This window comes from Podarcis melisellensis (genome assembly GCF_964234715.1).
Source record: "Podarcis melisellensis genome assembly, chromosome: 1".
Classification (NCBI taxonomy): Eukaryota; Metazoa; Chordata; class Lepidosauria; order Squamata; family Lacertidae; genus Podarcis; species Podarcis melisellensis.
The window spans coordinates 70,624,789-70,652,051 of NC_138528.1; the positions used below are offsets into that span (position 1 = coordinate 70,624,789).

The 27,263-nt window shown below is 43.3% G+C and overlaps 1 protein-coding gene and 1 long non-coding RNA gene across 2 annotated transcripts in view; one reads left to right on the plus strand and one right to left on the minus strand.

Annotated features, from left to right (window-relative positions):
* SOX6 (SRY-box transcription factor 6) overlaps nucleotides 1–21,004 on the minus strand; it is a 451,295-nt gene extending 430,291 nt beyond the window's left edge. The window contains exon 1 of the mRNA XM_081925936.1: nucleotides 20,986–21,004. The gene's annotated coding sequence lies outside the window, so the exon portion shown is untranslated. The remainder of the gene's footprint in view (nucleotides 1–20,985) is intronic.
* Nucleotides 846–27,263, plus strand: LOC309378203. The gene is made up of 3 exons (XR_014171851.1): nucleotides 846–1,152; nucleotides 25,550–26,515; nucleotides 26,582–27,263. It is a non-coding gene; the product is annotated as an uncharacterized lncRNA (long non-coding RNA).

The following is a 27,263-nucleotide window of genomic DNA, read 5'->3' on the forward strand; positions in this document are numbered from 1 at the left end:
AGGAGGAAAAAATATACACGTCACATCAGAGTCCCCAGATGCAGTCTTCTACACCAAAAAAGAGGGGGGATATGAATAATTCAATCAAACAGTAGATGGTCTCTGAGGCAATAAAATGTATTGCACTTAAAGCAACCGAGAATAATTATTACCGCGAAGGTATTCGAAGAAGGTAAATGATGGTGGTGACTGTGATCATGGTGGGCTGCTCCCGGGCTCTGCAAACTTCCAGGGGTCAAGACAACACAACTCGTAATTAGTGTGTGTGTGTGTGTGTGTGTGTGTGTTTTAATCATAGGGTAACTCTACCCCTCCCATCACCTCTCCAAAAGAGGGAGGATCAAAAGCTGGGAAAGGGCCACCAAAAGTGCAGGAAGTGCGCGTGGGACCTCACGAGCTCTTCCAAAACGCAAAGGCAAAGAATTGAAGAAGAAGAAGAAGAAGAAGAAGAAGAAGAAGAAGAAGAAGAAGAAGAAGAAGAAGAAGAAGAAGAAGAAGAAGAAGAAGAAGAAGAAGAAGAAGAAGAGCAAAGGAGCCGGCGGAGATTTTTGTGTTTAAGACGTGTTTTCGGCAGCTCCCCTCCTGGGCGCCCTGTCCCACCCTCCGCCCGCCTGCCTGCCTCCCTCCGCCTCGCTCTCGCTCCCTGCTCTGCTCTCGCGCCTTCTGCTCCAAGCCCTGCGCAGCCGGGATCGTCCTTGGCATCCTTACCTGCTTCCTGGGTCTCAAAAAGAGAGCCTTACAGGGGAAATGTCATCCTGGCAACCGGCTGGTTGCTCCGCGCTCTAGGGGAGGACGCTGACTGGGGCGGTGGAGTGGGGGGGGGTCGGAGAGAGGGGGGTGGGGGCGGCGAGAAGGAAACGCGAGGGACTGCTGGTCCCCCAGCCTCCAGTGAAAGGTGTGTGGGATGAGGAGGAAGGGTGGGAAGAGCCGTTGGTTGACTTGTGGATGGGTTAAGGCTGACTTGGGGAAAGCGGGGCAGATGGAGAGAGAGAGGGGAGGGAGGGGGAGGGGAGGGAGGCGATCGAGGCGTCCTGCAAGTTTGTCACCGCCAGGCAGAGACGGGAAGGACTGATCGAGTGACAGATGCCTCGGATGGCTCCCTCTTCCTCTTCCTCCTCCTCCGCCCCCGAGGTTACCCTTCGCTCTTGGGAGGTAAGCTGGGCTGTGGGGGGGGGGCTCCCTCTTTATTTACGGTCGCGCCTTCAGACATCGGGTGGGCAGTCCGCTCCGCCACGGAGCGCCAGGTGGAGCTGAGCAGGGAGTCTTAAGACGCTCCTTCTGCGGTGTCAATTCCCGCTCCTACAAACTGATACAAAATAAATAACAAGCCTAGTTTAAAAAAAAAGAAGTGGGCAGGGGCTGGTGGGTTTTACTGAGCGCCCGGTCTTTGGTGAAATCGTGCCGCTCTTCGGCGTGCAAGGAGAGTCAGGAGCTTCTCTGGAGCCGCGCGCTTCCCCCTCTCCCCCCTAACAAGGCAGACGTGACGGATCACAAAACCAAAACATTAGCGGCACCGTTAGCCTAATAAGAGGTAAAGTGCAGAAAAGACGCGCGCGCTCCGCCGCCGCCGCTTTGGAGAAGCCTTTGTTTATGTGCCTAAAACGCCACCTCGAGGCCGTCCCCCGAATAGCAGCCGCGGCATGTAAGGAAAATATAGAGGGCGGGTTGGGGGGGGGCAGTTCCAAAGCCTGCCAATGGAGCGTTAAGGATTACCGCTTTGCAAAGCCATTTTTTAAAAAAAGGTCCTGATAAGAACATAGCGAAAATAATGGAAGGACCGGGAAGAGAAGTTGAATACCTTTCTAATGAGAATGGCAGAAGGCAGTTAAGAACAGAAGGGCATCAGATCAGATCACCCAGGAGGATGAGCATCAGGAGGGCGCGGAAGCGGCCAATGGGATTCCCTTCTGTGATGGGATCTCTCGGACTCCGAGGGGAGTTGCTTTTTCCTTTCGGGGCTGTACATGCCTGAAGAGCTACACAACGAGGCTTCTTCCTAAGTCTTATTTTATTTCTGCAGCTTTTTAATTCATGACGGGTTTTTTTAAAATATATACGTTCTAAGCGCTGCTTTAGGATCTGGTATCATTTCCCAACATTCAATTTCTGTACGCTTTATCAACCCTGAAATAAATAAAAGAAAGGGAAATTCTTCTGATAATCCTCTTCTCTCCCTCCTACCCCATCTCCGCCCACTTAAATCCTGATTCTTCAGGCTGCTCCCGGATAATATCAATTAGCTTTGCCCAGCCATGTGATCTGGGAGACCAGAACTGATATTGACGGGATTTGAACGAGCCCGGGTGGGCGGGGAGAGATTTCTCTTTCGCCCCTTTGCAAAGGCAAATGAAAGCTACAACTCATTCAAGAGCCCAGTGCAAACTAGGAAGACGCGCTCAGGTCACACAGCTAAGGAGGAATCGGGGCTCTTTCCTGAGTTTTCGCGCAAAGTTCCTTTTGTTGCTCTTAGACACATTTCAACAAAATGTGGAACCGAGAAGGGAAAAGAAAAATTAGTCTCGGGGAAGTAAAATGCTTAAAAGGCTGTCGAAGCTTTTTGCAGCCCGATCCTGTGAATGTTTATCCTGAAGCAAGACCCCCTGTGTGGTTCAACGGTACTTCACCCCAAAGAAAATAAGCATGGCCTCGGAACCGTTCATACCGCGGTATTATGTATGTTTTTACTCGGAAGTACCAAGGAGTTCAATGGGACTTACTCCTTGGTAACTATGCAAATAGAAGCCTTACTCTCAGAACCCTTAACTTAGAAAGTCTATGGGTGGTGCAGGTTGACACTGTGGCCTGACAGATTCCTCATATAATGCTATCACGTAAGATCTGTTAGTATGAAAGGCAAATGTTAGCGTCAAATACCAGGGGGAGTTTATGTTGAGCAGAAATACTTAGAGAGGAATGCCCAGGGGTTGTGTCTGCAGTACAGGAAGTTGTTTCTGAATAAGTTGACCCCCCACCACCACCTGTAGACAAAGCCTCTTATCACCTGCCTGACAGAACATTCTCATTTGGAGACAATTCACTTTTCTTCTGCAGGTTGCCCTTAACAGACAACCTATTTACTTGGAGATTAGTCAAGTATCTTCTTTTTTAAATAGTTGTTCCCATTTCTCTGCTATCTGAGCAAAAAGTGGTACATCAGATTGGTGGGTACCTCAATGCTAAGGAAACTAAAAATCGCTAACAGTTAAAAGAAAAGTGAGAGTTGGGATAGCTAACATGGTGAACAAGGAAGGTGCTGTTTCAGAAAATACAAAACAAAATTTGTGCTCTTTTATCCAGCCATCACAAGCTAGATCTTTCTGGATACGTCTCTGGAAGAAAAACTGACCTCATTATTTTGAAAACTTTCTTTTGAACATGTCTTTTAAAAAATAAAATAGTAGTACAAGTCCTTGACAGCTCTCAAAGCCACTTCCGGCCTGCCCAGGAGGTGGGGTTGCGGGCTTCACGCCCACCCCACATGAGCGGGGGCTGGTCCCAGCCCCCGCAAGAGCAGGGGAATCCCGGCCGGGCCAGCCCCCCCCAGCCAGCCATTCACTGGCTGTTTGGGGGGGCGTGGTTTGCCCTATTTAGAGCCGGCACGGAGGGGGCTCGCCCTCTTTTCGCCGGCTCGCCCTCACGTTTGTTTCCCCGCATATCAGCTGTTCCTGCTTGTTGGAGATCTTAGCTCCGATGTCTGGAGCGTTCCTGCCTTGCTTCTTTGTTGCCTTTGTTCTTGAGCTGCAGGGCTCCTCGTGGAATATGCTGTAGCTTCACAGAAAAAGCTCCCTTTCTTTTACAGGGAATTTCCAGCATTCGCTGCTGGTGTTGCTTGATTTCTAAACTGCTTGATTTTCAGGAGTTGTTATCTCTAGTTTTGTGGGGCTTTTCTCCTTCTGGGGGTTTCCCCCTTTGCGCTCCATTCCAGCTGCTGCAGTTTAACACCAGAGCTGTAATTGAGCTAAAATCACTGTGTGTGTGTGTGTTTGTGTGCTTTCCTTACAGCATCTCTTTCACGTCTACAGTTTTACAGGGAGCTCTGTGTGTTTCAGTGCAAGTTCCCTGCCCTCAGGAGCTTGCATGCCCCCTTTAGAGGAATTTATTCAGCTTTGTGGAGTTTTTTTTTCTGGTGATCCATTGCCTGCCCTCGACTGCTGACTGCCTGTTCTGCAAGGAGCTCAAGGAAGAACGTTTGGCTCCTCTTTGTTAATTCCACGGAGGACGCAGCGCACCCATCCAATCAGGTTTTGCTGTTGGGGCTTCAGGTTTTTAGCTAAGGCTTTGTGCAGGGGAGCGCGGTGCAACTAGGCTGAACAGCAGCTGTGGGAGGAGAGCGGGCTGCGTTTTGTGCCGTTTGTGTTTCTTTTTACTGCCGGGGTGAGGGGCAGAATTTCTTGTTAAATAATCATTTCAGCAGCATTCTTGAGGGGGTGAGTTCTACAGGCTGTTTTATTTTCGCGCGGAAGTTTAGACTTGGAAAGCGTCAGAAGCAGCTGCGCCGTTGCTGGGCAACCAGCGCGCCCCGGCCGCCATTTCATCCGCCCACGTGGCCTTCTGGGCGGCCGCCATTTTACTATAGGCATTCCACATGGGAAGTTATTTTACAAACCCTCCCTTTTAAGTCTAACCGGCGAGAAAACCAGGGGAATAATTAACGTTCATAAGGGGTAGGCTGCGGAATTTTTTTTTTTTTTTCAGTGTTAAAGGGCTAGCGTTAAGTGTTTCCGCGTGTTCATTGTCGCTAGGCAACGGGAATGCATTACGGCCGCCATTTTGATGGCCCATGCGGCCTTGCGGTGGCAGCCATTTTAGGAGAGGCAAAACCACGTGGGAGCTATCTCCTTTTCGAGTGCCCCTCACTTTCTCCTTGGTTTTAAATTCAAAAGCAATATAAACAATATAAGCAATATAAACAAAGGATGAAAGCGCCATTATTAAAAGAGCGTGCAAGGGGCTGCAGGGAGCCCCTCCTCTTGGTGCATAAGCTTGTATAGAGCTGGCTACAGCGTCTCTGGCTAGGCTGATCTTAGAATTAATATCCTCCAATCAATTTACTGCTTTTGTTTATATTTACACTCTTAAGAATTTCATTCTGGGAATTTACGAAATGCATTTAAATTAAATTGAAGCATTAGTGCACAGTATATTGGAATTCAAATTATTTCATTCAGCTTGCGGTGCTCTGTGGAGCTGTGTCACTTACTCTCTGTCTAGGCATTAAGTTGTATAATTTGGTATAGTCAACTCATAGTTATAAGGAAAAAGAGATCCGGGTTTTATATCATTTGATTTATTGAAGGGCTTCTTCGCCTGCAATCTCTTGCGATCTTTGCATACAGGTTTATAGGGAATCTAAAGTAAATAGTTCATGCCTCTTCTACGTTCATCTCTTTCTGGTATTTTATCTGTTAGTTTACAAGTATATATTTAATCTGGCAATTTAATTCATTTGGTTGATTTTGATAATAGTGCTTAAGGGCTCTTGGGAGCTTTGCTTGCTTATAGGTTTGTTGCATAAGTCAATTTATCATTTTTCACTGCTGTATTGCTGGGGTACAATTCATAATTCTACCTCTAGCTTGCTGCATAGCTGCTTACATTATCAAAGGTTCTCTTCTGTTTATTACAAACTCAATATTCCTCTAGATACATTGCTTTGAGGTGTGGGCTGGTATTTTGGATTGCTATCCAGTGCAGATAATACTGAGCTACAGTGATATTGTTTGCAGCTAAATACAATTTGTTGGAGATTAGTTAGGCATCTTTGAGTCCTTTAAACTTATCAGTGCAGACAATACTGAACTACCGTGATATTGCTTGCAGCTCACGCATATAATCCAAGCTAGTTGGCGTTGATTTTACTGAACCAGGCTAATTAAGGGTATCAAACTATGTCTGCTCAAGAGAACCAGCTAAATGCAGCTATATCTGGGGTGGCACAAGGGAACCAGGAGGGGTCCCAGGCTTTGTAATGCCCGCTGAATCTGGGGGTGGCATAAGGGAACCAAGAGGGGCCTCAGGCCTTCGTAGTGCCTAGTAACCCACAGACTTCGGCACAGTCTTTTCAATGCTTTTCAGACATTTTATAGGCAATATAGGCCTGCAGACCAGGTGGCAGCGGCACCTCTTGCGCTCACCCAAGAATGCATCCCAGATACGCCACCTAACGTTGTGGACCGCCCCGGCACCTCCGTGGCCACCGCGGCAGTGCTGAGAGCAGCCAATGATTCAACAGTGGGTCCTGTGTCCAAGATGGGTCAGGGTAGCCTCCTGTGCCCTGCGACCTGCAGGCCTAGTCAGTGTTTCCTCTGCTTTTGAAACCTTTGACCAACAATTCAGACCCATGGTCACTGCAGCCTCTTTCGAAATAGCGAGGAGCTCCCTTGCACTTTGGCCTCCTTATTTAGGGTTCCACATTCGGGTAGCAATCCATTTATGCATCCTCACACATAATTACAGTCTACGTGTCCCTGGGTTTCCAATAACAGATCCTCGGGAGGTAGGGCTCATGCTTACAATTATAACCTTTCTGCCTCTCAGTATACCCCAGACTTTCACAGTATTCTACAGGATTCACAACCTCAGCCTTTGCCATAGAAGGGGGCTCCGAAACATCATCGGATGATGAGACGCAGGGGCAACAGGGAGTGTCAGCGGCTGCAGAACAGCACCAGTCTCCAATGATGGGCAAGGGAGAAAGAAGTCTAAGTAAGGAGAAGCATTCGACCAAGAAGAGCAAAAGAAGTAAGCCTTCTGATACCGAGGACGATTCAGAAGAGCTTCCTGCTGCCCACCACCTGCTGCATTCTGAGCGACCAGAATTACTGGATGGAGCATATGGGTCCCTATGTGGAAAAAGGAAATTTGGAAAATTTGAAGCTAATCGAGTCCCTAACCACTTTGCTGGGAGTACAACACGGGTGTGTGCCAGGGGCCAAATTGTAAGTATGCGCATGAATGTGAGAAGTGCCTAGGTAACCACCTAGCGTCTTCATGTTTCAAAGGTAAACAGCCCTTTCCGGGCAGCAGGGGGCATTTCCACCAGGGGTCTCGAAAAGCTCACAGACCCGCCAAAAAGAACAGCCTCAAACTGGTATGAATTTGGCCCTTGACTGTGATGTTCTCTTCTGTTAAGCTCTCACTTCTTAGAACCCTTCTCAATAAATACCCTAAAATAGAGGCAGCAAAGTACCCTGGGAAAGAGTTTCTCTTATGGCTTCAAGATCCTCGTTTCATTACCCCCTAACTTAGGGAACCCCCCCCAAAACCAGTTTGGGAAATGCCAGCTATTGCAAAATAGAAATTAAAAGAAATTTCTGGCTGGGAGGGTGGCCGGTCCCTTCAGGGAGCCACCTATAGCGGGTTTACTCATTTCACCTTTAGGCATGGTCCCCCCATAGACTCCAGGAGAGTATCCTATGATCCACAACCTACCCTACCCTAGAGGTGGCTCAGTCAATGATGCAATACCACAGAAGCCTTATTCTGTGAAATATGCCTCCTTTGATCAGGCTATAAAGTGTATGCGCAGGTTCAACAGGGGCGCGCTCTTGGCTAATTGCGACATCGAGCTGACTTTCCGTCTCCTGCCAATTCACCCTGTTGAGGGGGCTTATTCCATAGACAAATCTATGCCGATAGCGTGCTCAGTAGCTTGTGCACTTTGAGTCATTTAGTGCAATTCTGGACTGGGCTCTTCGCTTTAGAACTGGTTCTGAAGGGGTGACCCATTACCTCGATAACTCGTCTCCCCCATCATTAGTAATAGCCCTGATTGCGCTTCTACTTTAGAGGTTTTCACCTGAGGAGCTTGGTGTACCTTTGGTGGCAGACAAACGGAGGGTCCAGTTTTGACCATAACCTATTTTGGATATTGAATTGGACACAATTGCACAGACATCCCACCTACCAAGGGAGAGGCTAGCAGCACTCAAAAATTAATCCTGCAACTTCTTCCCCTCAAGAAGGTCACCCTTGGCCAGCGTAAAGTCACGCTTCGGTCACCTCAACGTTGCATGCTGGGTAGTGTCACCTGGCCACCCCTTTTGCGGGTGATTGGCTAAGCTGGACTGCGCGCTCCGCAACACTGAGTGCGCCTCTCTAATTGGTCAAGTCGGACCTGAAGGTTAGTGCATGGAAAAGTACAATGGCATTTGCGGGCTGAAGAGTTCAGGAATCACCAGGTATGCTTCTGGGCCGACAATCAAATGGTTGGCAGTGTCCTGTCTAAACAATTTTCGCACTCTCCTAGGGTGGCAAATCTGTCCCAGACCTTTGTCCTTTTGTGCTTAGAATTAAACATTTATTTCTCTACCAAATTTACCCTGGGGTTATCAAGGGCATCATGGATGCACAGGCGTAGCAAATTGCCACAGCCATTCCGGGAGCATCTTTGGAGCCTTGAGAACGTGATGTCCTGAAGGGAGTATTAGCTTCAGGAGCCCCGCCCATGCTTAGATCTTATAAAAAGGCTTGGGTGGATGTTATGGAGTTTCAAGGCAAATTTATAAAATAATAATTATAATAATAGTAAAAAACAATCAAGACAAACAAACAAACAACAACAACAACAAAAAACTAGGCTTGACACACCGCAAGGCAAATTAAAAAAAAATAAAAAATAAAAAATCCTAGGCTTGACACACCTCCTACCAAGGCTGAAGCTCTGCAATACTTGGTACATTGGAGGGTCTTGGGTCGTGCAGCAAAGATTCTTAAACATCCAGTAGGCGGCAATCTCCTTTTCTGTAAGGTTGTTTAATCCAGAGACCCTGGTGTGGCCTTCTTAGGGTGAAGGGCACTGTAGGGCTGGCGCAGGCTGCGGCCTTCTAAAAGTGATGGTAGAAGGCCCTTAACTTACGACATTCTATGCCAATTCTTAAATAAATAAATAAATAAATAAAAGTAAAATAATAATATTAATAATAATAAATACATTTTAAAAAAAAAATTAATTAAAAAAAATAATAATTAAGAAGTATCTATTGGTCCGAGGACAAGGCCCAGTTATTTACAGCTGCATACTCCATTGCCTTTGGCGCTATGCGAAGTGGTTTGTAAGGGCCAACCAGATTCCGCTGCCCAAGGTAGTTTGAGAGACCTGACCTTGTTCAGATCCAATTTAGTCCTGCATGTCCAATGTTCCAAAACCAATCAGCAGTAAAGGACACTAAACAATTCATGTACGTGAGACCAACCGTTTCAGGTCCATTCATCAAACATTGGGATGGCTCCGGCCTGGCCTGGCATCAGTCCATGCACGTTATGCGAGGGGCGATTGCTGCCTGCGGTTTACCCTCAGCGGTTTACCCACCGCAGCGGTGCATTTGGGACTCTCATCTGAAAGGATGAAGGACTTGGGGGCAGTGGAAGTCTGATGCATTAAGGGAACTCTGATGCATATAAAGGATATATTAGTAAGTCCTTGTGATTGTTCACAGTATACTTGACCTGGCTTTGTTACCTTCTTTTGCTTTCAGGTGACGTTGTGATGCATATTTGGAGTATAGGCCCTGCACCGTCCACTGGGATAGAAACTATGCCATTAACGAGGACCTAGGGTGCAGGAGCTATGAGGGCGCGCATCTGGATAATCGGACACAGCATGGTGCATTGGGCCAGGGTCCGCACCATCAATTCCGGTCTCGGGCCGCACCTTAGCTACATCAATATATCTTGGATCTCTCAAAGGGGAATGTGCTGGGCCGAAATGTTGCCCGCTATTAGGGCCAGAGTGACAGCGGAGGGCCCCCCAGATGTTTGGTTATCCAATTAGGCGAAAAGAGTTAGCTTATAGAAAGGCAGTCGACTTGATGTGGCACATCTTTAGTGATTTTGAGGAACTTAAGGCCTCTTACCCAAACGTCACTACTATTTTATTTGGGCCTCGTGGATGGAGAGGCAGGTTTGGAGAGATGGCAGGTGCCCGATAGCCATAAATGGGGCGGTGGTGCGTAGAGTGGCAGCCCTGGGTGGGAGTGTCATTGACCACCCGGGCATATGTGTGAGGCCCTCTACCGGTTTGATGGCGTGCATCTTTCGGATGCGGGAAATGATATTTGGCTGATGGCGTGCATCTCTCGTATGCTGGAAATGATATTTGGCTGATGGATGTGGCAAAGGGGATAAGGGATTGGTTTCAGGCATGAGAGTATTGGCGGCGAGCGATTGCTCGTGTGGCGGTAGGCATTGGTAAGAAGGGGTTAAGAGGATGTGTGGGGGGGGAGGAACGCCATCACCTCCCCCCAGCGAGCGAAGGGTGGTCCGTTAAAGGACCCCGGGGGGCGTGGCCCTGTCCGAAGCCTATGGAGGTGTGGGCCAAAGGCACGCCCCAGAGCGGTGACCCGGGGGAGCTCCTAGTCGACGTGCCTCACGGGAGTCTCCCCCGATATAAGGTTAACCCTTCCCCGTGTCTCCAGCAAATGGGCTGGAGCCGGATAGTCGTTAGGACCAATGCCTATGCCAATGCCTCTCATTCCTGAATTCAATAAAGTTGTGGCCTAATTCGCCCAATTAACCTTAAATTTGGTGTCTCGTGTCTTTATTTATCCTGGCGGGGGGCGGGAACTCGCCACGCAAAGCCACTTCCGGCCTGCCCAGGAGGTGGGGTTGCGGGCTTCACGCCCACCCCACATGAGCGGGGGCTGGTCCCAGCCCCCGCAAGAGCAGGGGAATCCCGGCCGGGCCAGCCCCCCCCAGCCAGCCATTCACTGGCTGTTTGGGGGGGCGTGGTTTGCCCTATTTAGAGCCGGCACGGAGGGGGCTCGCCCTCTTTTCGCCGGCTCGCCCTCACGTTTTCCCACCCTCCCTCCCTTTAAGTAGGCTTAGGTAGGTCTTTGACTTTGCTATGGACTTCGGTCTGTCGCCGCAAGGGGCATGGTAGGAATTTTTCCCAATTGGCAATTTCTGGCCTTTTGGTTTTTCGCCTACCTCGTAGCAACTCGTCACAACTTCTCGGCATTTGGCGGTAGGCATTGGTAAGAAGGGGTTAAGAGGATGTGTGGGGGGGGAGGAACGCCATCACCTCCCCCCAGCGAGCGAAGGGTGGTCCGTTAAAGGACCCCGGGGGGCGTGGCCCTGTCCGAAGCCTATGGAGGTGTGGGCCAAAGGCACGCCCCAGAGCGGTGACCCGGGGGAGCTCCTAGTCGACGTGCCTCACGGGAGTCTCCCCCGATATAAGGTTAACCCTTCCCCGTGTCTCCAGCAAATGGGCTGGAGCCGGATAGTCGTTAGGACCAATGCCTATGCCAATGCCTCTCATTCCTGAATTCAATAAAGTTGTGGCCTAATTCGCCCAATTAACCTTAAATTTGGTGTCTCGTGTCTTTATTTATCCTGGCGGGGGGCGGGAACTCGCCACGCAAATATGAAACTTGAGAACTCCTATCAACTGCCTACTCAGAAGTAAGTCCAGCTGAGTTCCAGGGGGCTTACAGGTATGTAGCCTCAGATTTTCATATTCTCTAATCATCTCTAGTTGTGCAGCCACCAGTGCATGTACCCAGAGCTTCTAAAGAAGTTTTGTGTCTCTCTGCCAAAATAGGATAATGTTGTACCTGCAAAGAAAGTCCTTCTGAGTACACAAGCATAGGATTGGGCTGCAAAGTAGAAGTTAAGGAAGCTCTGCAGTAGGGCAGCAAAGGCCCTGAGCAGCCATAATTCCTTACTGAAGCCAAGCCAGCTAATTGATGATTACTCTAGTGTACATAGTAATGTCCCTGATTTCTGAGTCTTTCCTTATATTAAAAAAAGTGCCTGTGCAGAGGAAAAAACATTTCTCCCAAAGCAGATGTGAAAATCTTAAGTGCTTATCGCCTCCAGGAATACTGAATCACAGGCTGCTGTCTGCAAGCCTGGGAAATCAATGACACAATTTCCATTGATTGGTGTAGATCTGGACTGCTGGCAAAGGGCATTCCTTATTTGTTTATGGGGTCAGCCAAGTTTAGCTTGTTATGGCCTGTGGTCACACAAATAAAATTATTACTTTGCCCCAGTTCAGTAGTCAAATTGTGAAGTCTCTAAGACTCCTAAATCAATTGATACTGTACCTGTGTAGAGACAGTGTTTGTTTCATTCCTTAAGCTATAGCTGCATCTACATATAGATGACATATAGATGATTCATAGAAAGCACTAGTGATGTCAAGAGCAGGATAAAGCTAAATTAAGCTAACTGCCTTTCATTCCACACACATCCATGGGGCAAATCAGGGAGCGAGGGCTTAAAACACAACCTGCTGGAAAGTTTGTCTGCACAAGCCCCATTTAAACAAATAAAAGGAGCACAAGAACATCTGTGCTATAGCCAAATTCCCATGCTTACAAGAGTAGTCTAAGTCACTTGCGTGTGGATGCCTGAATGGGAAAACATTATCAGAAGTGATGGATTTATATAAACTTTCTATATGCTGGTTGTATATGCATATATTATGCTTGCATATTGATCCCACTTTGCCCACATTCAATAATAATGCTTATAATTATAATTACAAATTTATTTATTAATATTTTTATTATTATTAATTTAAAAGAAAAATGTACTATATAACATAGTACTTAATATCTAGCAGTTATATTCTTAGAACCAATGTTTTCCCCATTACAAGCCAGTAAATGCTTGGATGAAGCTTCCAATTGTTTGAAAGCTGCACAGAGAAGGGAAAAAGGCAAGTAAGAGAGTTTATGGAGTCAGAGAATAATAGTAACAGTGGCATGCTTTAGTGTAAAGGATTAAACATTGTAATTAGGAATATCACACAGTCAAGGTAGCAGATAAAATTAGTAAAATGCTTAGCTAACATCAGTTCTAAAATGTAAATTAAGCACGGTAGATTTTAGTCAAAAGAAGGCTCTCATTCTCCTCTCTATTTAATAATGCTTTATTGTATTAGAGGGGGTTCTAAATGAATTCAATTTTCAGCTTAAATGTGATAATTCTTTTAACTTTTACTTATGCTTAACTTTTTGAAAGTTGTGGAAGTACAAACAGCAAATGGACTTGCTGCGAGAAAGGTTTCAGGGAATTGGCCAACGGTGTTGATTTCTTTATCTGAATAATTAGCAAATGAACCTAAGAATTATCCATTAACATTTAAAAGTGCTCAATAGCACATTACAAATGAAGACTATATTTTATTGCAACAGCAAAACATTCTTAAATAGAATCTTCAAATATTATCAGGGTTTAATTACAGATTAACTTGAACGAAGTCATTTTACAGGTAGCTCCAGTGTTTCTATCAACAGCTCTTGAAAGACAGGGGCATTTTTATTTGCAGAGTAAACACGCAGCCTTCACAACAAGGGACTTTACATTCTAATGCGATATGAAATGTTAAGGCTTCTTAGATTTATGATACCACGGAAATTAATACACAAATGCATTAAGCAGCGTTATGTAATTTTACCCTATGGACTACATTGACAATAATCAGTTCCCTTGAAAGCATTACATCAGAAGGTAGTAATGAGATTCTAGCTCCAGTATTACAGTCTTTGCCAACCTGGTGCCCTCCAGATGTTTTAGACTACAACTCTTGAGCCTCAGGTAGCCTTGGCACAGAGTTGCATCCAAAATCCCTGGAGGGCACCAGACTGGCAATGACTGCTGTAAGCAAATCACAGCAATATTATGTTTTACAATACTGTTGTTTGTGCCCTTTCTTTCTTTCTTTCCTTCCTTCTTCATTAAAGGGTTTTTTTTTAATTTTGGTAATAAAAAGTCAACGTTTACATAAAAGCAATAATTCCAAGGCAGAGAAAAAACAAAACAAAAATATAATCTGCCTGTTGTCATTGCCTTTTAAAGTTCTAATTCTGAGGCACCTCTTTCTGTTAAGATGCAGCTGGGTGGATTTATATTTTAAAGAGTCTGAAATTAAAATAAATACACTGAGTAAATGTTTAATTGACTGACTGTAAGTGAAGAAAATGTTTTAAAGATGAGCAAACCATATATTTGTGAGATATCCGCCCCCCCCCCATATGAGTAGAGGAGCAAAAGGAGAAGATTTAAATGTGGCAAATCTAGAGTAAGGGTAATAGTTTTTTAAAGGTAGAACATATTTTGTCAAGAGATTGCCTTTCCACCCACTTCTATAATGCAGCTACTGTGTATTGTGAACAGTACCTGAAGCAAATCTTTGCCAGGCAGACTGCACCAGCATTGATTCTGAGGATAGGGTTGAAGGGGAAAAGCAAATGGGATTTTAAAATTTTTTAATGGAAAAAATATTTAAAAACAAAACACTATGATGCTGTAAGAAGATTGTTTTTATTGTGCTTCTTGCTAGATAAATAACTAAAGAAGCATTGTTGCAATTTTTAATCCCCACTTTTTCGTAAAATGTCTGTTTCATTTATGAGCTTCCTACAGCTAGCTATCATTCACCAGCTCCTGGGAAGAGTCATTTATAGAGAATTTTGAAAGTCTTCATATTTTTATTAGCACTTCATTGAAGTTTTCCTCAAAAAGATAGAAGCAGCCCTCAAAAGCATTTGGGGGGCAAGCATCAAAATATAAAAGAAACTGCATTTTATAGCTCCCAGGAAATATGTAAAATTCTGCATTCACTGTGACTCATTCATAGCACTGCAAAATGGGTTGTTATGTTTAGAAATCTAAAATGTTAAATTGTCCATTAATAAATGTGAGCCAACATTTATTTATTTTACAAAGGTGGTGTGGGGGGGGGACAGTCTGAAGGACCTGCTCTGGAAAAGGGAGAGTGGTGAGAATCTAGCGCTTTTCTTACAGGATTAAGAAGTGATGCAAAAGAAGCATTTAAGCCTCTAATTTTTCCTGACAATTAACAATGAAAAGCAGATGTTTACAAAGCTGTTTTATATGCTGGTTTATAAGATGCTAAAAGATGGTTTGTGGATGTTGAAAAGGAAGAGCCGGATAACTGCTTGTCTGGTGTATTTTTAAAAGCATTTTCATTGGCTCAGTTATTGTTAATAATGAAAGAAACACTTTGTGCTACATGGCTGAGACTAAACTGCCATCATAAAGTCCTCAAAAACACACACACACATGCACACACAACCAAGCAACTCTTAAGATGTAATTTACAAAGATAATAATAACACAGAATGATTTCACTTCTCTGAATGCTCCACATTTGCATACCAGGATTGTGTACAATGCACTCATAAATGCACATTCATAATGACAAGGACTTCTTAGCAAGGCAAACTGCAGGCTGAGCTCTGCACGTTAAAAACAATATGAGAGTGTCATGTTTCTCTTTCTGACATGGACAGGGGGAGCGTTGTGGGGGTAGGAACAGCTTGTGCCTGGATCCCAGGTGCTGTCTGCTCACACAAATAAAGCTCACATTCAGATCCACACCTTTGCTGTGCACGATCATCTAAATGATAATATTGCCTTATATAGGGTGGAGCAAAGCAATTATGCTGGCAGTTATTTTACTCAGTGTCATTTGCAGAGAGTGCGGGTGGAAGTAGGATGGAAAATCAATGTTCACCTTAACTGTTGTTTTCAAATAATTGTTGTTGTCAGATCTGTAGTACTTTTCATAGTAAGAAGTGACTTCAAAATCACTGAGCCTCAGTGAGGCCACTTGAAGCCATCAGATTCCTACATATGTGGGAATCAACACAAAACCTACACACAAACTGTGAGGTGGGTTTATAACCCTGAGTACAACATAGGGCAAATACCCATTATAATCTAAAATACTCCAGATGAATTTCCACATGTTAAGAAGCAATTTCTCAATGTGCACAGGAGCTTTGAGGCTCGTGACTGATAAGAGATTTTGAGCTGGGTCTCCTGTCTATCTGCCCATTCATCTACACTTCATCCTTTTTCAACAGGTCTTACCTAGGAAGCTGCCCTATACTCAACAGATCACTGAACTATCTAGTTCAGTACTGTCTACACTGGCTGGCAGCAGCTCTCTGGAGTTTCAATCAGGTGTCCTATCTAGACATGCCAAGGACTGAACCTGGGACTTTCAGCATACAAAGCATGTACTCTATCACTGAGTTATGGTCCTGCCCCTAAAGAGGCATGACTGGGTTTCAAGAAGTATGAAATGGTCTCTGTCGGGAAGTTGTTGACTCTCCTCCCTTGGAGGTTTTTAAGCAAAGGTCAAATGGCCATCTGTCATGGATGTTTTAGCTGAGATTCCTGCATTGCAGGGGGTTGGACTACATGATCCTTGGGATCCCTTCCAATTGTACCATTCTATGATTCTATGATTCTGTAAGTATGCTTTCTACTTTATCAACCCCCGCCCCACCCACATGCATTCTGCCATGCAAGCAGATGCAGCCCACATCTGAATACATTTATGACAAACATATACGTGTAAATTTGGAATTGCTTAAAGAAGTGAAGGTCCAAAGGGGTAGAAATATTTTGAGGCTGGATGTTTCATATTATTAGCTCAATGCAGATATGCCTTATTAATACACAGCACTGTATACTGTTCATACACTATTTGTATAAACTGTATACTGTTCATACACTATTTGGATAAACATGTGAACCAGCCTTATATTATTTCCACACACAAAAGCTGAGGATGGAGAGAAAGAGCCTTCCTCCCTGGCTCCTCAGTGCCCATTACCTGGACCTGGCCCTGCTTCTACTTCACCCACAGAGAGAAAGAGAGAATAAACTTGCCTTCAAAAGAAGGAGATGCTCCTTTCAGTCACTATCAGAACTCCCCAAATATGTAGGTCACTGTTCCCATATACAGATGGAGAAGGATAGCTGAGACAACGACTGGAACTAGAGCCCACAATGAAACCACAACAGAGCTAGAGCTGGGGCAGGGGCAGGCATAAAAGAGTCTGTGGCAGAAAAATCCCTAAACCACATAGGGACACAGGAGCTCAGGCAAGACAATCTCAGCCCCAGGAAGCCCGGGTGGAGGTACTTGCAGGTACTGGGTGGGAACAACTTTCCTAGCTTTCTACCTCCCACCTCAATAATATAGCACCTAGAAATATACTTGTAGAGAACCACAGCTCTGCTGGGTCTACACATTTCCCTCAACCATGTTTTGGGAACAGCAGAAAAAAATTAACCTTACAATCTGAATGGATATTGCCTTTTGCAATCTCATTGTTACTGTACGCAATAAAGTATGGGTAGCCCAGTAGTGTAAGGAATAATTTTGGCTCCTTTGAAAGTCTATGAATGAGCAAAGGAGACAGAAGCAGAGTCAGGAAACATACATAGATGCTTTTGGGCAGCTGCAGAGAGGGCTGAAGCTGCTAATTGGGAAAGACAAAGATGTAGGGAAATGGCAGCCTGTCTGGAATCCAGTAGTTGAATGGACTGCTCCATGTCACTCCATGGTAAGCCCACTTTTCTGGGGTAAAATAAAAGGTCAACAACTTCAATTCTAAAAAAAAGGTCAACAACTCTGGTCGGCCCTCACCCATGCTCACTTCATCAAATCTGGTCCTCTTTGATCGGCACCCCTGCTGTACAACATGAATGGGAGAAATCCCATTTTATCCTCACAACAAACATACGAGGTAAACTGGGCTGAGTTAGTGACTTGCTAAGGACTACCCATTGGCAAAAGGCTTAACTCACCCTCAGTCTTTAGTCAACCCTGCTTTTTTTTAAAATCAGCACCAAAAACAATACCATGAAGGTGCCTGCTTAACATGATTGACAGGTATCTCGGCAACCAAGTTGATGAGAAGTTATGACAAACCAAGTCCAAATAAATACATCCTTGGAAAGCAGTGGTGTCACCAAACATTGGATCAACTGTCTTCCATGGAATAATGTTTTCCCTTGCCCCAGTGCAGGGACCTCAGTCCAGCACAGCTGCAATAGCCGGACTACCGTCTAGCAGCTGTGCATAGCAGAATTTGCCAAATGAGAAGTACCAGCGAACCCCCGCCCCCCACACCATTTCCCTGCAAGGCATCCTATTGCTTTTTTTGATATGTGAATATTAGAACCTTGTATGCTAGCCATAGTAGAGTCAGAAGAAGTTCCTTGACTTCATTGCACGTAAAACCTATCTACAGGATTATGGATTGTAAGATTAAAAATAAAGCCTACCAGATATAAACAGAAGCTTTCATGTTATGGATTATTTAATTTATACAATTATGGGCCTGTTCCGCATTCTTCAGTGAGAGAATGCAGGATCACTTCTCTGAAAAAAAAATGTCTATACCAGGGCGCCAATATTATTAATATTATATGACTTGAGCAGAGGTATTTGATATAGTTAGATGTGGCCACATGAGGTTTGTTAAAAAGAAAACAAGAAAACAGATGATTAATTGTACTAAATACCCCATTTTTGTGTGAGAAACTACATCACTGCTTAAAATCCACTGACTTTTAGTGCAACTTCATCAGAGTCTTTGACCTGAGTCTACATAACATGAAGAATCAAAATCAAGGTATTAGTTTGATATAAATAGAAGCAACAGGGGACATAAAAACCTGGTGGAAGAAAGCTGCCTAAAACCTGCCATCTGCCTAAGAAAGACAATACAGGAGAAGCCAGTCTTATGTCCTTAGGGAGGAGTTTCCACAATTAGGACACTGCCACTGAAAAGGCCCTGTCCTATATCCCCTCTAACTGCACCTGCCTTGGTGGACAGGGTCTCAGAAGATGACTGCAATCAATAGACAGAAAAAGGTGGCTCCTCAAATACCCTGGTCCCAAACCAGAAGATTATCCAATTTCATCTGTGAGGTGGGCTAGTCTGGGATATAGAGAGTGGGCCACCCAGTGAAATTTATGGCCAGACAGAGGTTTGAAGTTGCATCATCCCAATCTAAGTCTCCATTCAATCCACTACACCACAATGACTTAGTTAAAACAGTATACTTTCACTTCTTTAAATCTTGCTGGGAATTTATGAGGCGAATCATTTTTTAAAAAAAGTAGCAATGCTATTTATTTCAAGATCTGTCCAGTTTATGGGCTGATCCTCTTGCATTGTAGTGCATGAGGGAAAGGAGCAAGCAGAGTCAGAAGAGGAATCCATGCCACCCCAAAGGCAAGGGATATTGTCCCTCTCTGGCAACAGGGTCCAGTTGGGCAAACTTCCCATTGCTGTTGCTGCAGCATAAAAAAAAACCCCAGGCAGGCAGAGATTCTGTGGAATGTGCCTTGGAATATAAAGAAGTTTCAGATAATTAAGATGCAAATAATTGTTTTTCTACATTACTCAATTTAATGACTTGGGCATAGCAAGCAAAACAGATCCAGCCTTGCCAATTTTCACTTTATAGCCTCATCCTTAAAGAGGCTTTTCTGGTCTAGCCTTGAGGCTGTTTATTTGTTTCTTTCTTAGAAATATATCCCATCTATAGCCCACTTACACTTTTTTTCCAAGGAGAGGATCTAACACTTTTTCAAAAGCCTTTTCATGGAGATTTTGAGTTTTTCTTCTTTCCTTGGTCAAAATTAATAGATGTGCATCATTTTGATTTGAAGAGAGGTTTGATTTTTGCAAACACTATTTAAGAGATTCTGCTGTTGATATTTTCACATTAATATACATTATTTATCTCTGCAGGGTGGTGAAAATGAGGGAGTTGCACGGGCTTAGGTGGCAGGAAGTGGGATTCTCTGTAATCATCAGCAGCAGGGGACTCCTTTGAGGCTGCATTGTGAGTTTCAGTTAAGATTCTAGCAGAAACAAAATAATTGTGTGTTGAGTAGTGTGCGGCTGGGAACTAATACATGAGTAATCTCTTTCAGTTTTTAATTTCTAGTTCAAAATGTCGCAAGAGCTCAGCAGGGGTATGGATCAGTTTCCTCTGAGATCTCAGCCTCTACAGGTGTTTTCAATGCTAGGATTTAACTCTAGAACACCTAATACTGGAAAAATTAAAAAAATTCCCTGAGCATGAGTAGAATGCGTTTTTCTAACCATCAAGCAGCCACTTCTTACACATTAGGGAGAAGGGCTTCCTCATCAGAGGGTGTGTTTCCAAGCAGATATGCACCCCAGTGGTATCTCTTCTTCTTGAAACAAGTATTGAGCGTAGGGCTTCTCTGTTATTCACATTTCACTTCACTTAAGCCTAGGTCACCTATTCTTAGCAAAGCAATATATGGCCCTGTTTGCTAAAATTCATTTTGAGGAATTAACTAGATTTTCAAGCACCAGTGCTAGACAAAGTAAACAGTTCTATATGTAGTCACTGGAATATTACCAAACTGCAGTTAAATATCTGGCACCATTTCATTTTAGGTTTTATATGGAAACCTCAAAAATAATGTTTTTTTCCTGATGTTTTCATTGCTGCGTGAAAGTTCTTTTTGGGGGAGCCAGACTCTGCAAGCCTTAAATTCCCTATTAAAGTACTAGAAGAAAGAAAAATGTGTGATGGAGTAAAATGCAGTGAACAGGCAGGGATACCATTTCAGATTTCAATGAGAGGAAGCAAGATCCAGAAAATTCCAAAACCTATTGGACTCACTTAAGGTGAAACTATAGGGGGAAACTAATGTTTTATTAACTTACTTTGTTTGCTTGTTCTACTTATATCCTACCCTTCCACCCAAGGTTCCCAGGGCAGCAAAAAAAAAAAGTCAATTCAAATGCAACACACTGGCACAATTCAAAATCATAAAATCATGATAACCAAATCAACCTTATTCACACAGGACAAATAGTCAATCTTTTCCCCTCAAAAGGATATTTCATTTATAACCAGGGCCCTTCAACGTGGAAAGCTGCAATTTAGCAAGAGTTATATGAGCTTCAGAGCAATAATCCTATGTGGTCTGAAACACAGAGTGGGAGTTCCACCTATGTAGTACACTTGGGTTCAGGAACCATAACATGAACATCAATTTACAGGTTATAAACCTGTCCTCTGAAATGTAGCATAGTGACTAAGGCTGCAATCCTGTGAGCACCTACCTGGGAGGAAATCTCAGTGAAGAAAGGAGTTCCTTCAGAGAAAAGGTGCAAGAAATTGAGATACAAATCAATAAATGCCATTTTTTTATCTTACCTTTGTCATAGGCAAGCCATTCCCTCTTAGTCTCAGAGTCAATCTGTTCATCTATAATATGGGAATAATAATACCTTAAGGTAGATGTAAGGATGACAACACACAACAATATATTTGAACAACTGTAAACACTTGAAAGTGCTTTAGGAATGCTACCCATTTTTATTCTTTCCCCAACTTGTGGCTAGACTACAGTTACCTGGTATAAAAAGTCACCCTTAGTATTTCTGAAAGTTGAAAACCACTTTCTTTTTAAAGTTACAGCTTTGTAGTCAAAATATAAAATATAAATAGGTGATTTTACAATAGGTGATTATGAAGAAGTGTGCATGCACACGAAAGCTCATACCAATAACAAACTTAGTTGCTCTCTAAGGTGCTACTGGAAGGAATTTTTTTAATGATTTTACAGTGTTACTTGTAAAAGGGTCAGGCAGACTAACCCACCTTGGGGACAAGGGGCTGAATCTGCTCTGTGTGTGCTACTGCCACTGAGAGCAAATGGCACCCTAGTCCTGGCAACAAGAGTGAGCAGCTAAATGAAGGAATGGAGACAGTAGTGGTGAAGAGGCAGAGACTTGGCGGCCTAACTGCAGAGGCTGGGTGGGCCTCTTGTAGTACATACCCCATCTAACAAGGATTGTCATTTATGGGTAAAATGCAAAGTAATAGTACTATTTAGGATGGCATATTCTCCATGGTCTCTCCACAGCCTCTACTCTTCATAAGGTCAAGATGCCAACTTTGGCCAGCCACCAATCCTAAGCCATCAATTGTGTTATACTTGTGTTAGACCCACCCCTGGGTGGAAATCAGTCAAATGTCCAAGAAAATCTGTACATATGGCAGCCCATGTTGGCAGTGCCGGTTTTTCTGTCCAGATTTTTAGTTTGAAATATGGCAACACTACTATAAGCATTTTTTTTTCTAGTGTTCAAAATATATAGAATTTGTAGCTGTCAATAATTCAGAAAGGAAGAATTTGACACAAAAGAATGCACGCCCAAAGGAGGTGAAAACAGAACTTTATGAAATGGGCTTAGTTTGTCAAGATGACTGCAGTAAAAACAAGAATCAGAAGATAATAAAATATTCCCATATGTACCAGAAAAAAGACATCAGAAGTAGCAAATGAGAAATAAAGGTAAAGGTAAAGGACCCCTGGACGGTTAAGTGCAGTCAAAGGCAATTATGGGGTGTGGCACTCATCTCACTTCAGGCTGAGGGAGCTGGCATTTGTCCATAAACAGCTTTCCAGGTCATGTGGCCAGCATGACTAAACCACTTCTGGCGCAACCGAACACTTTGACAAATGCCAGAGTGCACAGAAACAGTGTTTACCTTCCTGCCGTTTGCCTATTTATCTACTTGCACTGGTGTGCTTTTCTGCTAGGTTAGCAGAAGCTGGGACAGAGCAATGGGAGCTCACCCCGTTGCACGGATTCAAACCAGGGACCTTCCGATCAGCAAGCCCAAGAGGCTCAGTGGTTTAGAACACAGTGCCATATTTATATGTGAAATATAATCTACATCTACATTCTATTCCTATGAGTAAGCATAACTGAAATAAATGAGTAGACATGCATAGGATTGCATTGTTGGAGTGCATGCATCCTGGTTTGTTTGCAGGGGAATTAAATGACTTTGGCTATTTAATGGGCATTATTTCTGATTGTTTACAAAAATATTGGATGACACTGCATTGAAGCAAGTGTTATCACACACTTCCAGCACTTTTCTCCATAAGTTTTTCTTATCACAAAATGTCTGATCTTTTGGGGAAGTGGGTTTGATGCACAAGACCTCCTAATCAATTATAAATGTGAAACCTGAACTCACAGGTATGTGAATGAAACCTTCCTGAAAAAAAGGGAAACTGGAAGCACTCTCAGTTTCTAGACATGCTTCTCTTCCCTTATCTTCTTCCTATCTGTCTGAGGATGCAACGTTCCTCACTGCTCCCATCCCAGTTAGGCTGAACTATGTATTGCATTTTTTATATGTTTAAAATATATGTGCTGCACAAAGGACACATGTTGTATAGAAGGCCTTTGCAGGTATGTGAATTCACAATAAAAGATGTTCTTGCAGAGATGTTCTTTGCAACCAAGTTCCAAAGAAACTTGTACTTACATTGCAAGAAAATATGGGTTATCCATGCCGGTGCTAGAGGCTGGCCAAACTGGCCAAATGTCAGGGTGCAAAAGCCGACAGAAATAGGAGCTACTGAGCCAGTTGTACCACCATTTTAACTGGGTTTGCCTGACCAAAAAATGTAAAGCAGTGTGCATTTATCTCACACTGTTTTTGCTTACTTGGCAAAATGAGAACACCCTATACCTTCTACTACTGGAGCAAAGATAGAAGATGGTGGTAAAGGCGTTATCTTACTTTCCACTGGGCACCCAGGGAATGTCTAGGACACTATGAGACAAGACTTTGAAAACCACACCTTATAGGTCAATATAAATTTTAAAAATTAAATATAAACCCAATATTAAAATAAATATTTAAGAACAAAGCAATCAAAAACGGGCAAGGGAGAGTGAATCTGTGTTGGCAGAGCTGCTGGTGTAATGGAATGGGATGGTTGGCTGAATAAATTTTGCTGCCTGAGGTAGGCAACCTCTCTTCCAAGTATTCAAAGCAACTGGACGGGTAGTTAAGTTTTACTTCAGCATTGGAGATGAGACAGCACATTTGAGGGCAACAAGTTAATTTAGGGTGTGCACATCTGGCCAGATAGCACACACATTTCTGTTATCTGACATCATACCAAAATGGCTTTCCAAAATGGCTCAGAGAGGGTTTGGAAGACCATACATCTCTCTCTGAGGATGAAACCCACCTTCATCCACAGAGCAGGAGATCCTCAAAATTCAATGGACCAAAAGGGACCAGAGGATTGTGCCATTAAAAAAGGAAGTAACATTACAATGAAGCAATCTAAACAACCTAACAAAGAATAAGAATCTAAAACAATTTTAAAGATTTGAAAATAGCTGGTGCAAAACCTTTAAAAATAGAAGATTAAAAATTACTTATTAACAGTCTGTTAAAACAAAAAGGTTTTTTAAACATGCCTCACACCAACAATAAAGGATCCTAGCGGACCTCTACAGGAAGGGTTTCCAATAATTCTGGCCGCACCGCTGAAAAGGCCTTTTTTTTTTTGCATACTCATAAGTTGGATCACTTCATGGTGAAGGTGAGCCTCATTGGTGATCTTAATTGATCACCAGGCTGTATTTTATACTATCTGCTGTTTTCAAACTATTTTTCAAAGGCAACTCATTGCAGTTGCCTACCCTGGAAGTAACCCGAGGAGATTCCAGGCTAGCTATTTATGGAACACTCATGCTGATCTTTGCACAAAACTTGCACAGAAGTTATACAACATCTCCTATTTATTGAGCATTCATTCAGATATGTTCGTGCAGAGGTTATATGACATTGCCAGCTAGTGGTTGCTATCCCACACTGCTATCCAGTGGAATTTTCTATCACTTTTCTCATCAGACTTTTTGTGGTTAGAAAAGTGACAGAAGTGTGGGGTAACAACCAAGTTTTGTGTGAACAATGAGGCAGTCTGGAAGTGTTCTTAGGAATGAACAATTACTGTATTACAGATTTGTCTTCTCTAAGAAAAAGTGGAACACTGCAGAAAATTCAAGGGAAGAAAGAGAACTTTTTAAGACTGAAAGCTCATCTTTTTCATGCTTCCCCCCCCCCCCATCTTGCTGTTTGTCCCCCAGTGTCTATGTCCATTTTCTGTATCTTCTCCTTTATCTGAGATTTCCAGTTTAGAAACAGGAATGTCACTAACCTGTTCTCTGAACAGAGGAGCAGGATGAGCAATTGTCCTTCTTTAACTACTGAGAATTGGAAAAGAAGCAATGCCATTTTAGGTATTGGGATATTGTATGCTTTAAACACAAATGGAACATGTTTATGAATTATTAAAAGATAGTATGAGCATTTTGAATTAGCTTGGAAGTGAACAGAGAATTAATGGAATTGTTTTTTTAAAATGTCTGCTGCGATCCTGCCTCCTGGTCTCTGTTAACTGTCTTGCAGTTAACTGTAGCTTTTGGACTGTCCATTGAACAAAACATTATCTGTTGCAGCATGTATTATATATACCAGGGGTCAGCAACCTTTTTCAGCCGTGGGCCGGTCCACTGTCCCTCAGACCATGTGGTGGGCTGGACTATATTTTGAAGGGAAAAAATGAATGAATTCCTATGCACCACAAATAACCCAGAGATACATTTTAAATAAAAGCGCACATTCTACTCATGTAAAAACAAGCTCATTCCCGGACTGTCCGCGGGCTGGATTGAGAAGGCGATTGGGCCGCATCCGGCCCCCGGGGCTTAGGTTGCCTATCCCTGATATATACAAACTGTAGTAGTAATAATTCATAAACTTGACGTCTACTTAAAAACACATCCTGTTTTTCCTTAGCTAATTACATAGGACGGGAACCTTGTTAAGTTGTGGGTGAATCAGACAGTTCACAGACAACACAGCAATTCTTCAGACAGTTCTTGTTTATTCACAGGCCAGAACAGAACTGAACTCAAGGGTTCAGCCAACCTGCTTATATAGAGCTCAACTACAAAGCAGCAGTAACAACTTTCTGTAACTATCCAATCACTGAATGTCACTTTCAATTCCTTATTTGCATATGCGGACCTGAGTAAAAACTACCTACATTATCCCCCTGCTGGCCCAGGGCGAGAACTTCAGTACATAATAAACCTTATTCTTTTTGTGAAAGCAGCACCTAGGAAGGGGAGGTTTGTTTCTTTACTCTACCACTTAGACTGGAATGGAGATGGCCATGGCTAGGAACCTTAGTAGAAAAGGTCCCCCATTGGCACCAGTGAAGTCTCCCTCCGTGCCCCTCACCACAAGGTTCAAAGCCCCACAGGTAATCTCCAATTTGATCTTAGTGGAGAACCAAAAAGATAATCCTCTCCATCCCTGTGTGCTGCTTTCTCAGTGAGAACTGGGCTCTCGCACTTTTGGTGTGTTTAGAAAAGCAATATATGTAGCTGCCTGCTACCTCTTAAGTGCTCACCTAGTTTGGCCCTCTTTTCCAGATAGCTCTTACATCAGAAGTAAGGCAAGCGACCTCGAGGAAGAGAGTGGCAAGAGTGCTTCCACCTGGGACTCTTCTTTGGCACCCACTTTATTATGTGGTACTAAGTGAAGACCTTCCAGTTTCCCCAAGCTATTATATCTTTTCACTTGTAAATCTGCTGAATCTTTCAAAATATTTTAAACTGTTGTTAGTTTATTGGATTAGAAATTGTTTTACATTGTGCTGTAGTTTTATGTCTGCTGTTTTAGATGTTTGGTATGTATAACATTTTTATTTTTATGTAAGCTGCTCTAGGTATTGAAGGGTAAGGTAAAAATATTGTGAATTAATTAATAAGAATGTTGGACTGTCTCATTTTCCAAAATAACATCAAAGCAGTACGTAATTACAATGTAGTTTCTTTGATTAAAAACTGCCATGGTTTGGAAACTTCAGAGTTTCCCCAACAAAGTCCTCAACAAAGATGGCATCTCAGCTGAAATTAAGTTGAGCAGCACCACATTTACCGTAACTTGAAATAAATTAAGCTCATTTTCTCCCATTTTTTCCCATTTAGTTTTTGGGTCTATACATTAAGGTACAGTTAATTTTAGATGCAAAACTTTGTACGCTGTGCAAATCATGCCTAGATGTCAAAGTAAAGTAACAACCCTAATGAGCAATGTTAAAAAAGGCAGGACCCATTAGTTAAAAGACACATGGAAACAGCCAAAGATGACAAACATGCATAAAATTCAAAACATGATGGAAAAGAGAACAGGCAACTGAACCACATAAATCAGTGTTTTGAATTTTATTTCTCTGTGGGTATAATTGTACCTTAGTTTCTTATAATGATTTATTGAGGTAAATATTCTGTATGGTTTAACAGCTACAGCTTCAAAGTGTCAGCCACACAGTCTCCCTTATTCATGAGGCAGCTGAGGACTGGGGTTGTGAATTAGCTTCTGTATTCTGGGACTTGGCAAAGTTTGTTTTTTAAGGTTCTTATAAAGGATTCATATTGATGCAGCTATTCAAATGTTAAAAACACTGTGCTGTAATGGATGAAATAGAAAACCTTTACTGTAATTCCTGAGGAAAAAAAGTAAATAAATGGAAATAAACCATGCAGAATTGCCTTCAGCAAAAATAGAGCAGTGCCCTGAAGTTGTTTTTGTATCGTGTG